Here is a 13,762-nt window from a genome sequence, read left to right as displayed (position 1 = left end):
TTTCTCTTTTAGTTATTATTTTGTATAACTTCTTAAAAGAAATTAATTCACAAATGATTTTCTAGTAAGTACCTTGTCATCTACCAAATCCACAGAAGATTTATAGAAAGAATTTTTCTCTTGTCAGAAGCAGCAATAGCTTAATAGATATGATACTGTTGCTCAGGGATATTTTCTTCAATTTTAAGAAAATCATTTCCTTGGTTAGAAAATAAAGTTTTAGAGCAGGTTCTACTTTGTATTCTTATGACTATGAAGCTAAATTATTTGCATTGTCATTTCAAACTTGCTTCAAGTATACATTTTTAAGACATGTGAGAGGTTTTAAGATGGTAAAATGCAATAAATCCTTCAAGGTATAGAATATTGTCATCCAAAAAGAAAATCTCATTAATTCTATTCAAAAGAAAATGCCATGAACATCATACAGGCATTGTAAGATAAACAAGTTATTAAAAATATCTTGCAGATATCCTGGTTATTTTAAAACCAAAACATGTTTTTTTTAAAAAATCAGTATTTATGAGGTATCTTAATTCTTTCACTGTTGATTACAAAAACTCAGAAATGAACAATGGGGATTTCTTAAATCTTTTGACAGCTTAATTGGGATCTTTTGGGTTTTTTTTTAATCACTGACTGAATGATGCTAAACATTGTATAAACAATCTTAGGACACAGCTTAGGTTGGTTCACAGGAAGTCCATGTGACCAGAGTTCTAGCTCTGTCCTTAATGTTCTGTTGTGTTTCCTGTATGCTCTTGAAGGTTCTTGTCCAGGGAGCCACGTTAACATCTGATTCCTGGTGCTTCTTCACCTTCTCATCAAAGCTGATCTTTGGTCACGGAAGTTCTGGTTGTATTAATTCACGTTGAATTATTAACAAGAACCAAGAAATTGACATACTTTTTTAGCGAACATATTTGGCTAAGAAGCTCTTGTCTGAAGCCACATTTCCAATTAGAGCACCACTACAGAAAGATTAAGAAAGCATTTTAAAGAAAGCTTAATATTTTGATCTTGTTCTCCAAATTGCTGTCACTTGCACAATACACAAATATGGACATGTCAAGTGGTACTTGGAAATCTCCTTTGTGACTGACAATGGCAATTTGATCATTGTTCCATGTAACTTCAGCCTTGGAAAAGCACTTCTTGTTCGCCATCCAATTTAAGAAAACCAAGGACATATTAGTCCATTTGTCTTTTTGACATCTTTTTGTTTAGAAAAAAAAAAAACAAAAGCTATGATTCAGCTTCTCAGAGTGTTGGCCATTATTTTTTAATCAAACAAAAAGTGTCCTAATTAATAGAGAAAAGTAGAAATTATGTAATTGACTTTCAGACTGATTGTATGCTATGGATCTTTGATTTTATTTTATCATTTGGTCTCATTGTTCTCAAAGGCCAATAAGTAATAAATGGACCCTTTTGAAAGTTACAAATGGAGAAAATCAACCAGTGTGTGTGTGTGCATGTGTGTGTGTGTGTGTGTGTGTGTGTGTGTGTGTGTGTCTTTGTGTGTGGGTTTAGAATGAGACCTTAGCTGAAATAAAAGTTCTTAGAAATGAGCATGAATATCTCACCTACCAGAAATTAGGAAGAAAGAGCTTTGGAAGAAGAAGAAATGAAAATAACACCACCAAATCCAGAAACTTAATATATTTTGAGCAATTACTACATTATATTTCACTTAATATTTTTGATGTTATTTAGTTTGTCATAATAACATTTTGGGAACTGAGACATGTTTACTTTTTAAGGAATCGGGTTTAGTGAAAAGATTGAGATTAGGAAGAATGGTTGTGTGAGGTCTAGATAAGGTCTAACTTCTAAATTGATAATTGGAATTTTGTTCCTGAGACTTACATAAAACAGGTTTGGATTATATCCCTTGTAGATGCAAGGAACCAAATTTAATTTCCAGAACACAAAAACTCAAGAAAAAAAAAGACATGAAGCATAAAAAGATGAATGAAATAAGTACACAGTATGCAAAACTCAGTGCCATACCCCAGTTTCATCACTGAGAAGCAAGTGCAGGCCTCGGATGTTGCAAAAACGGTGACAGCAAAGTTTAGATATTTCTACCAAACAGGGACATACTCACTGTAGAGGAGGAACAAAGTAAGACCTCAAGAGATTCACTGTCTACTCACGAGTCACCACAGAAATCGCTTGAAAAGAAAAAGCACTAATAGATGGATGGACTGTTTCTGTGGATCAATTTAAACTGCCTCTGCTGCTCTAAAAAGTATTTGTGCTACTTCAAATGAAGGCTCAACTAGGGAAGATCTGCCTCTAAACTCACCTGTGTGGCTTATACAGGATTGAGTTCCTTACTATCTATTGGACAAAACAGTACAGTTTCTTACTAGTTACCATCTTTGTTATATACCTCTCTATGGTATATAACCATAGAGACCAACTACTATGACATCTGGTGAATGCCGGAGAGGAGAAACACACCAAACGAAGCCAAGTGTGGATAATTCAGTCTCAGATGTCATTGCCCATATTTAATACACTCTTCTTGCTTCAAGCCAGGACCCTTGCCCGACAAAGAGACTCTGAAATGCAGTTTCAGGTACTGATGATCACAGGGGACACACAGTTGACTACTTATCACAATATTAGGGAATGTTCTGGGCATAATCTCTATGCATCATAAGAGCTGAACTCTGATTGCTGCTTTGTATTATCAGTGATCTTTATAAGGATTTGGATCTGCAGTGTCCTCCCCAAAGTTCTGTGTTCGAACACTTGACCCCCAACAGGTGTTACTGTTCTGGAAGGTGGTGGTAGAACTTCTGAAATGTAGCACCTTGCTGAAAAACCCAGCCTGCTAGGGGCAAATCTTGAGGGTAAGACCTCAGTTTCTCCATTTTTACTACCCCAATACTTGAGTAAGATCTTTCCAGTCTCACGTTCCCAGTGTAGTGACCTTGGCTACACAGGAATGCCAAAATTCTTCGGAAATATGAGCCAAGGTCATTTTTTTCTCTTATGTCAGATATTTTGTCACAGCAATTAAAAAACAAACAAACAACTTGTAGCTATGAACAGAGTATCTGTAGAAACTGACCTCTAGCTCTATTTGTTCTACCAGATTAAGATAAGAAAAAGGGAATTCTGTAAATATGCAAGAGAGAATGGATTCTGGGCAACTGCAATGTAAAAGCTACAGTTTTATAAGGCAAAAGATTGAAGGCACCAATCAATGTTTGATGTTGAGAAAGTCAGGGTTGGGCAAGCAGGAGAGGCCTAGAACTGAGAATCCTACTTAGTAGATTCATAGTAACATTACTCATGACCTAAGGGCAGTTGTACTTCAGAATACAATTTTCACTATCTGAAGTCAACATTGGGTGTCACAGTAGATGGGGGTGCACATTATCATCTATGGAATGGAGAACAGGGAATCTTTGTACAATGTACAATGCAATGTTCTTCAAAAAAATCTGTATCTGCCCAAATGCGATCAGTGCCAAGGTGAAAGTCCTGCTCAGGCCTTTGGAGCAGGGATTTCAGGCAGTTCTGTTTTAGAACCTCCATCGCCCTCCTTGCTTTCTTTGAATTATCTTTACTACAGATATTTCACTAGCTAGGATAAAGCTTTTCAATTCATAAATTTTCTAAGTTTGCTTTTGTCTGCTATTTCAGAAAAATCTGTCATAAAAGCTAGTGACCCCTCTGACCACTTTACAGAGTTTCATCAGAATCTGGAGGAGTCTTCATACAGTAACATAGACTATACTCAAAACTCTCACATGGAGTGCTCTTTAAGAAAAATAATGTCAAGAAATTACCTACAGTGGCCTATCACCACATAGACAAATGAAGATGTGTGACAACAGATTGCTAATGTGAATAATTTTTTTTATGTTCATCAAGTCAGACTATATGTTGCCAAGTTAGCTTTAACTATACTTTTATTGAGTTCCAGAATTGCCTCAAGAGTCCCTGGTCAGCTTTGTAGCCAAAACAGAACTGGCAAGTACCCGGCAACCATCACCAATCCTTTATGACGGCATGGCCTGCAAGAGTTCCCATGATGTTAGGCTGCCTCCCAGGACTCATTATGGCTGAAGCATTTGGTCATCAAATGCTAAACTAGTGAAAGAAAAACAACCAAACAGCAACAACAAAAGTAAAACAACAACAACAACAACAACAAAAAAAAAAACCAACAACAAATTTGATTTCTTCAGTTTAGAAATTGGCTTCATTTACTTGTATATTTTTCATTTTGCTGTAATCTAGATGAAAAAAATGATAGCAGTGAATTAAGAAGAAAAGACTCACATGAAACAAAATTATATAACTACAGCATGGCTGTTAGAATAGAAGAAACTGGAAGTGACTGCTTATGGGTTATGAATCTCCCTCTGTGGAGTATCGTGAACAGTCAAGAGAAAAATAACACCCTGTACTGTTAACAGACTGGCTCTCCTCTAGATTTTCAGCAGTTCAAAATCTAGTACTGTCAGTACCCTAGCCAATATCCCACAGGCTTTTTCTAAGGAATATCTATTTTCTTTGTCAATAGTCTCATTGCTTTACATGGGAGCAGAATCAGCATTAAGCTGGCTGGGTTAATTCACTCTGTTCATCAGGGGAAATATTCAGAGTGAGATTCAGATTCCCAGATTCCTCTGTTCTTTTCTTTGTAAGTCAGACATTAAGATTATCAACAAACGTGGTAAGTAAAGTTTTTCATGGGATGTATCCCTTGGACTAGTGTTTTGATATAAGTGAGTATATACCGTTTGTCTCTTTTTGCTTCTGGGTGAACTAACTCATTATGATAATTTCTAGGTCAATCCATTTGTCCACAAATTTCGGGAATTCCTTGTTTTTAATAGCTGAGTAGTACTCCATAGTGTAAATGTACCACAGTTTCTTCGTCCATTCTTCTACTGAGGGACACTTAGGCTGTTTCCATGTTCTGGCTATTATGTATAAAGCAGCTATGAACATGGTTGAACATATGTCCCTGTTGTGTGTTAGGGCATTTTCTGGGTATTTTCCAAGAAGTGGGATAGCTGGGTCTTGAGGAAGCCCTATTCCCATTTTTCTGAGAAAATGCCAGATAGCTTTCCAAAGTGGTTGTACTAGTTTGCATTCCCACCAGCAATGAAGGAGTGTTCCTCTCTCTCCACATCTTCGCCAACATGTGGTGTCATTTGAGTTTTTGATCTTAGCCATTCTGATGGGTGTAAGGTGGAATCTCAGTGTCGTTTTGATTTGCATTTCTCTGATGAGCATTTCTTTAAGTGAGTCAGAGGAGAGGACATCCTATTGAGACTTTAGGTGAGAGTAGCATGGAAGAATGGGGAAATAGTAGGACCCACAGGGTCCTGGAAACCTACAAGAAGAACTTTATGACAGGCAGATCTGGGTCCTGGGGTCCTCCTCAAACTAAGGCACCAGCCAAGGAGAAATAGGCAGTAAACTTTGAACCCCTACCAAGACCTAGCCGACGAACATGATATTCTCCACCGTTGAGTGGAGAGTGAGATCTGACTCTCACACGAACTCTGGTGCCCCTTTTCTGACCACGTCCCCTGGATAGGGAGGCCTGGCGGCACTCAGAGGAAGGATAGCAAGTTACCAAGAAGAGACTCGATATTCTTAGAGCATATATAAGGGGACGAGGTCTCCCTCAATCACAGTCATAGGGGAGGGGAGAAGGGGGGAAGTGGGAGGGAGGGAAGAATGGGAGGAAACAGGGGAAGGGCTAACAATCAAGATGTAATATGAACAAATTAATAAAAAAATATTAAAAATAAATAAATAAATAAATAAATAAAATGTATTAAATTGTATGAACTAAAAAAAAAGATTATCAACAAACTGATGTTATGTTTAAATCCAACTTCTAACTACATTTGAAAAGTTACTAAATACCAAATAAGAAAGAGTAGTCACAATTTTCATTTTGTTTCCTAGCACATATTACTTTGACAAATGGAAATAGCTATCCTAAGATTTCTCAGTGGTTTCTATTCACAACCACATTTAAAATGTCTCTTTTATTATAATAGTTTTCAAAATATATTATTTTAGTGGTAAAGCAGTTGATGAAGTTCTGTTGGTTTAGATTTTAATTTTGAGACATAAAAAAGGATACTGATGAGTACGTTTGCATATTCAATTATTTGTAATGCTCATATAAACCCTATTACTCAAAATAATGATGATTAAATAAAAATGAAAGCACCTATCAGCCAAATCATCATTTAAAATAATTAAAATGATCTGGTGAAGTAATAATGATTACATCAGCTATTACTGCCTTATGGCAGATTCAGTCCATATTTGAATAAATATTCATCTAAAATTGTTTCATTAAATTATAGGAAAACTGAAAAAATATGAAACAGAAACAAATAAAAAGTCCATTAATAGTAATCTACATTGTCTACAAGTATTAATATTTTGGCACATGAATATTGTGCTGTTTTCTTGATATGATTTTATCTTGTTTTCTTTTAAATACCATTTTAACATAACACTTTTTATGCTTTAATAAGTCATCTGTAAATATTTCTAATATAAATACATTATTTAAGAAAAATGTATGCTGGCAGTAGTGGCACATTCCTTTAATCCCAGCACTTGGAAGGCAGAGGTAGGCAGATGGCTGAGTCTGAGGCTAGCCTGGTATATACAACGAGCTTCAGGACATCCAGGGCTACACAGAAAAATTCTATGCAAACCAACCTTAACCAAAACCAAAAATCTCAAAGCCAAAAATTCTGTTTTATACATTTTAAAGACATTTTAAAATTATATGTGTGTGTGTATATATATATATATATGTATATATATATATATATATATATACATATATATATATATATATATACAGACATACAATAAACTGCCTACAGCAAGAACAACAATGAAACAATCAGAAATTATATAAATGTCACATTCATAGTGTTTTGGCTATTTGTATTTGAAAACATTGAAAAAATATTTCTTATCTGCTGCATCTAGAATTCTGAATGTACATCAATATCTATCATATCTCATATCTGAATGTACATCAATATCTATCATAACTCATATTTATCAATTTAAAACATCTATCTATACATAAAAGCATCTTAACCTCTAAACAACTAAGCTTAATTGTAAAACTAAACTATCTGGTCTTCAACCCAAAAGATGCTTCACCATACAATGACATTTGCTCAACTATGCTCATAGCAGCTTTATTCATTATAGCCAGAAATTGAACCTAGATGTCCCTCAATCAAAGAATGGATAAAGAAAAACTGTGGTACATTTGCACAATGGAATACTATTTGGCAATTAAAAACAAGAAAATCATGAAATTTTTTCAGCTAAACAGATATAACTAGAAACAATCGTCCTGAGTGAGCTAACCCAGACCCGCCCAGAAAGACACACATGGCAATTAATAACTTATAAGTGAATAACTATATAGGGTAACCATACTACAATTCACAAACTCAAAGAAGATAAGAAACACAAAGGATCCAAGGGAGGATGCTTAAATCTCTCTTGGAAGAGGAAATAGATAGACAAGGGAGGTGGCTGAAGAGAGGGAGCGGGATAAGAGAGGAAGTTGGGTAGAGGCGGGGATGGGTTGAGGGTGAAGATTGGTTGTGGGGAGAGCTGGGACAGGAGGACAGAAATAGTGCAGAGAGAAGAGAAACCATAGGTGGAGGCATCTCTGAAACAATCTGGATACCTACAACAGAGTAGGCTCCTGGAAGAATAAGGGTAACTCTAGTTGAGATGCTTAGTGGCGGGTGTCATGGGGACCAGAAAGACCAGCCTCTAAGGAGATAGGGTTCCTAGTGTAGGGAGGGATGCATGGATAAAGACAGAGCAGAGATTAAGGGAGCGTCCAACCAATGCCTGCCCAACCAGAGACCCACCCCTTATACTCTTATTGACACTGGGCTATGCCTGCAGATGGGAGCACAGCTTACCTGTCCTCTGAGAGGCTCCACCCAGCAGAGATTGAAACAGATGCCGACACTCATAGCCAAACGTGAGGGAGAAATTAGGGAGCTCTGTAGAAGAGTGGGGGTTAGGATAGAAGGGCCCAGAGAGAGCTCCATGACAAGACCGACAGAGCCAACTAACCTGGGCCCAGGGGGGGCTTGAGGAGACTGAAGCATCAACCGAGCACCACACACGGAATGAGCCTAGACTTCTTATACCTACATACCTGATGGGCAGCTTAGTCTTAATATGGGTCTCCTAATAAGTGGAGTGGGAGATGCCTCTAACATGAACTCTGTTTTCTGTTTGTCAATCACTTATCCGAGGCAGAGCTGCCTTGACAGAGCAGTGTGAAAGAGGATATGCTCAGTCCTAATGCAGCTTGATGGGCTGTGGTGGGTTTTGGGGGGTAGTGTTGAGGCTTCCATTTTCTGAGGCATAGGGGAGAGGAGATAGGGGGAAGAGGGAGGGAGAGTGGGACTAGAAGGAGAGAAAGGATGGGGCTGTAAAGTGAATAAATAAAAAAACAAACAAGAAAAGAAAGAAAAGAAATACTTTCCTTTGCTACATTAGCCACTACATTACAAGACTGACATTGGTAAGAGATGTGCTCTTGGGTTATACACTTTTTTAAATGTTCGCCAACATTTTTATTTGTTTGTTTTTATTTATTTGTTTCTATTTATTTATTTTTCGTATACATTTATATTATTACACATATATACAATAAACTACCAACAGCAAGAACCCTGAAATAATCAGGAATCATATAAATGTTATATTCTTAGTGTTTTGGCTATTTGTATTTGGCAGCCTTAAGAAGTCATTTTTTCTATCTTGCTGAGTCTAAAATTCTGAATGTAAATCAATATCTATCATATCTAGTCATTGTCAACTTAAAACATCTATCTAGGCCTAAAATCACCTTAACCCTGAAACAACTAGGCCTAATTGTAAAACTAAACTATCTGATCTTCACTTCATCAGAGACTTGAAAATGAATAAAATTAATTACCTGTGTATATAGAGAGTGAAAGTTAGCAGCTTCCCAAATGAGATGACAGAGACAGTTTGCTACCTGGGCAATCACCAAAAACTCTCTATAATGTTGGAGCATCATCTTCAGCCTTTGGGCCAATATATCTGACAGACATATTTGATAGGCAGGAACTATTGAGGACTTGCTTACCCTGTCTTGGCAGAGTTTGGTCATCAACTCTGCCAGCATCCAATCTTGCTCTTTCTTAGGCAGAATTCAGCTGTGGTAGAAATGAGGACATTTTGCCCAGTGGCTTGTTTGCCACATTTGAAGCCATCTCCATAAGGAGGTTCTTTGATGTTCATTATCCTCTTTGAGGTAGATTGGGTGTTGCTAGAAGTTAACTTGTGTCATTGTTAAAGAATATTTAAAATAATAAAAACATTTAAAATGCCATATTCTGTATATCCCTGAGGTTTTTGTAGACTCTATCTAGCTATTTAAACTTATCTTTCAATAGAATCACATCTATTTGTTGCACCAAAGACATATATCCTTTGATAAAAATAGACTAGTAACTGATCTGACTATGACTGATCAACTAACAACTACCTTTTATAACTTATCCTAAACAGCCTGCAATTACACTGTCATAGTATTAGAAGTAAATGTTGTATTATAATTGACTTATATGGGTGCAATACCTCATATCAGAATATATATTATATATATTATATATTATATGGTGTGTGTGAAGAATAATATTAATTTGAATTCTATACCACTGTATCTAAAATTAAACTGGGAAAAGTACTACTTCAAAACCCAGCTATTCCATTCCTTGGAATATACTAAAAAGATGCTCCACCACACAACAAGGATATTTACTCAACCATGCACATAACAGCCTTATTCATAATAACCAGAATCTGGAAACAACTTAGATGTTCCTCATTCAAACAATGGATAAAGAAACTGTGGACATTTACACTATGGAATATTATTCAGCTATTATAAACATGGGTATCTTGAAATTTTCAGACAAATAGATGGAACTGTAAATGATCATCCTGAGTGAGTTAACCCAGACATAGAATGATACACATGGTGTATACTCACTTATAATTGGATACTAGCCTAATTTGGATGTCCTATGAGAGTATTTTGCATTTATATACAAAATTCTATACCAGTGAATTAAAAATAACCTTGTGAATGACAATTAAGTAATTAAGTTGTGGAGTAGATTTGCTATTCTGCATTGTGTCCTATCTTCCCTACATCTTTCTATATTCCCCTTTGTTCTTTTCAATCCCTATTTCCAAACCTAAAAATGGAAGATAAAGAAAAAGAGAGACATCCCTGAGTCCAACCTTGCTTTCTTTCAATAATAACTTATAGCCAACTACTATTGAAAATAACCATCTATATCCCAAGAAAGCGACCAAAAACCTACCCAATCCCCCTCAATGGAAATGGGGTATCATTCTCTTAAGGTTTCTTCCAGCTGATTTGGGACCAATAATACCTTTGTAGGCACCCAGATAAAATTCGGGAAATGGTTAAACAAGCTAAGAATAGCATTTGTTTTTTGTTTTGTTTTTGTTATTTATTAATTTATTCAGATTACATCTTAATTTTTATCTCCTTGCTTGTCTCCTCCTGTTCCTTCCTCCCTCCCTCTTTCACCCTATTCCCGTCCCCTAGAGCATTTGTGGCTCAGTTTTAAATGTTGAGAAATTCCACGTTCCATTAGAGTCCTGTGTAGGACAGTCTGAAATGCTGGACCAATTAGAATTGGAAGCTTTCTTCAAAGCTTTCCTGAGAGTTGTCTTGTTCTGGTGAGGGACAGCATCTGCAGCACTTGGTGTTGGAAATTGAAGGATACAGGATGCCAGTCCAACATACTGAGAGGAATGAATCCTGTCAGGTCTGATCCAATGTCAATGTCCGGTTCTTTTGTTCTGAAAACATAATTTCTCATAAGCATTATACAAACCTAAAATTATGAATGTATAAGATGTGTGTGATGCACAGAACAATTAAGGCTGGTTCTCTGCTCTTTGTAGAAGCAGGAAAAAAGACATCTGTAAATCTTCATTCATACCATACATAGAATGGCATCTAATGATAAATCAAAGGGATTCTGTAGCCAACAAGAAGCATTGCCTATGCCTAGACATTCATGTCTCAGCCAGTCTCAGTGCTATTACCATATAGTGAGATTAGCAATAAACTTACCTGCTTGTTCTGCAGTTTAAATTCTTCCCATCCCAATTATATTTCCCTCCCTCATCACCTCCTAATCTCCCATTGCTCCCTCCCCTAGCTATCCAAAGAGGAGCCTTCCTCCCCTAACATCTGACTTCAGCCTATCAATTCTCATCTGTACTACATGGAAACTCTCCCCTGTAGCATGGCAAGGCGGCCCTTCCAGGAGGAAGTGATCTAAGTTCAGTGGCCAGAGTCCATGTCTGAAGGAGTCCCTACTCTCCACACTGTGGGACTCACAAAGAGACTGTGCTACTACATCTGAACAGATCGTCTAGGTCCACATCATACATAGTCCTTGGTTGATATATCAGTCTCTGTATTGTAGTATAGCTATCCTGTATTATGTAGTTAATATCATCTTATGAGTGATTATATACCATAGGTGTCATTCTGGCCATGGGTTACCTCATTCAGGATGATTCTTTCTACTTACATCCATTTGCCTGCAAATTTCAAGATTTCTTTGTTTTGAAAAGCTGTGTAGTAGTCCATTGTGTAAATTACCACAGTTTCTTTATCCATTATTCGATTAAGGGACATCTAGGTTGTTTCTAGATTCTGGCTATTACAAATAAAGCTGCTACGAACATAGTTGAGCAAATGTCCTTGTTGTATGGTGGAGCATCTTTGAGTATATGCCTAGGAGTATTATAGCTGGGTCTTGAGGTAGAATTATTCCCAATTTCCTGAGAAAGCACCAGATTTATTTCCAAAGTGTTTGTACAAGTTTGAACTCCCACCAACAATGGAGTAGTGTTTCCCTTTCAACACATCCTCACCAGCATGTGCTGTCACTTGAATTTTTGGTCTTACCCATTAAGGTAGGTGGAAGATGGAATCTCAGAGTCATTTTGAGTTGCATTTCCCTGATAACTCGAGATGTTGAGCATTTGTTTAAGTGTTTCTCCGACATTTGTTATTCCTCTGTTGAGAATTCTCTGTTTCGTTCTCTACATAAAGAATTACAGGAAAATATATCCAAAGAGATTAAGGAATTGAATAAATCCTATAAAGAATTATGGGTTCTACCTTTCTGAATTTGAGTTTCAGCTTCAATCTGTCCATTAGAAGAATGAGCACCAGCTGGTATGCATACTTTGCTTAATCAACTCACCATATTGTAAAGTCACTCACTTGTAGAAAGTGGTCTTAAACCACTTTGCTTGTAGAAACATGCTTTGTGAATGGCTAGTAACAATAATATTGAAATAATTCATACCAAGACAAATTTAATGCTGGAAGCCAGGATGTAGTATTTGAGTGTGTGTGTGTGTGTGCGTGTGTGTGTGTGTGTGTGTGTGTGTGTGTGTGTGTGTGTGTACGTGCATATTTTTATATTTTCTTACATTTGGCCTTAGAGAGTTTTCTGCATCTCATTTCAGTGCATTCACTGTAGTTTATCTATGGAGTCTTCTAAATTTTCAAGGAGATTAAATTTGCTTATTAGGAAATTTTTACCACTGGTAACAGATTAAAAAAAAAAAACTATTACTTGGTTATTATCAGATACATCATTAAGAAGAATATGGCCATACTTTCTTATTATGACATGGATTAATAATATAACAATATAATAAGACTTTAAAAAGTCCTAGGGATAGTAATGTGTTAACAGCTCATGCTATCACATCTGGTGTTCCAAATGTAAATGAGCCATGATAATAATTATGTTGTTGAACAGAAAAACTAAATGGGATGGAACAATCAACCTGCCCTATGTCCTGGAAATTGTGCACTCTGAAAAAAGTCTTGCATTTGTAATCACAAATACTCTTAGATACAGGGGAAAAAAAGGTTGTTGTTTGCAGATTTAAATGCTTTATACATACCCAATTTTATTTATTCTCTGAAGTCCTCCACAATTCCAGCATATTAATAGTGCATGAGCTGCCTCAGGTCTCTTGAAAGACAACCATGCCTTTCATTTATCTAGAGACTTACAGGCTTTCTGATCTGACAACAGCACAAAACAGATCTGCTGCCACCTGATTATTGTTCATCAGAGGTAAAGGAGAGAGCAACAGTCTGTTCCTTCCAACAGTCCTACTCTACCAGCTTCTACTACATGAGTGCGAGCTCTCTGTTCGCTCTTCTGTGATTTGGCAAATGTGTGGCTAGGCTGGGCTATAGACGTCACAGAGAAAAAACGCCATGAAAAGCTTTTCAGCCTTCACATTGCTTTCTTAAGGCACATCCCCGGGAAACTGTAGACAGACGAGAGAGAGAGAGAGAGAGAGAGAGAGAGAGAGAGAGAGAGAGAGAGAGAGAGAGAGAGAGAGAGAGAGAGAGAGAGAGAGAGAGAGAGAGAGAGAGAGAGAGAAGCACAAATGCACAGAGTCATCGTTAAACAATTCGGGAAGCCCTACCATTCCTGCTCAGGTGTTCAGCTTCCCAGGAAGTTGTTAGAGTGAGCTTTCATGCGATCACCTTCTTCGCGCACTGACTTGATGCGCAGCCAGAGAGCAAGCAGCCCTGGCTGACCTTTGCTTCTGTTGAAGGTCCATATTCGTTATAGCCAGGATC

The 13,762-nt window shown here is 37.0% G+C and overlaps 1 protein-coding gene and 1 long non-coding RNA gene across 6 annotated transcripts in view; one reads left to right on the top strand and one right to left on the bottom strand.

The window, feature by feature from the left end:
• Positions 1-13,762, top strand: part of LRP1B (LDL receptor related protein 1B) — a 1,938,012-nt gene that overhangs the window by 1,418,801 nt on the left and 505,449 nt on the right. The window lies entirely within an intron of this gene.
• Positions 10,678-13,688, bottom strand: LOC311606409. Its single transcript, XR_014782340.1, has 3 exons — positions 13,606-13,688; positions 12,053-12,189; positions 10,678-10,929 (listed from the first exon to the last, which is right to left on the bottom strand). It is a non-coding gene; the product is annotated as an uncharacterized lncRNA (long non-coding RNA).

The sequence above is a fragment of the Acomys minous genome (genome assembly GCF_964271855.1).
Source record: "Acomys minous genome assembly, chromosome: 10".
Taxonomy (NCBI): Eukaryota; Metazoa; Chordata; class Mammalia; order Rodentia; family Muridae; genus Acomys; species Acomys minous.
Note: the sequence above shows the minus strand (reverse complement) of the source record. Positions and strands in the feature narration are given on the sequence as shown.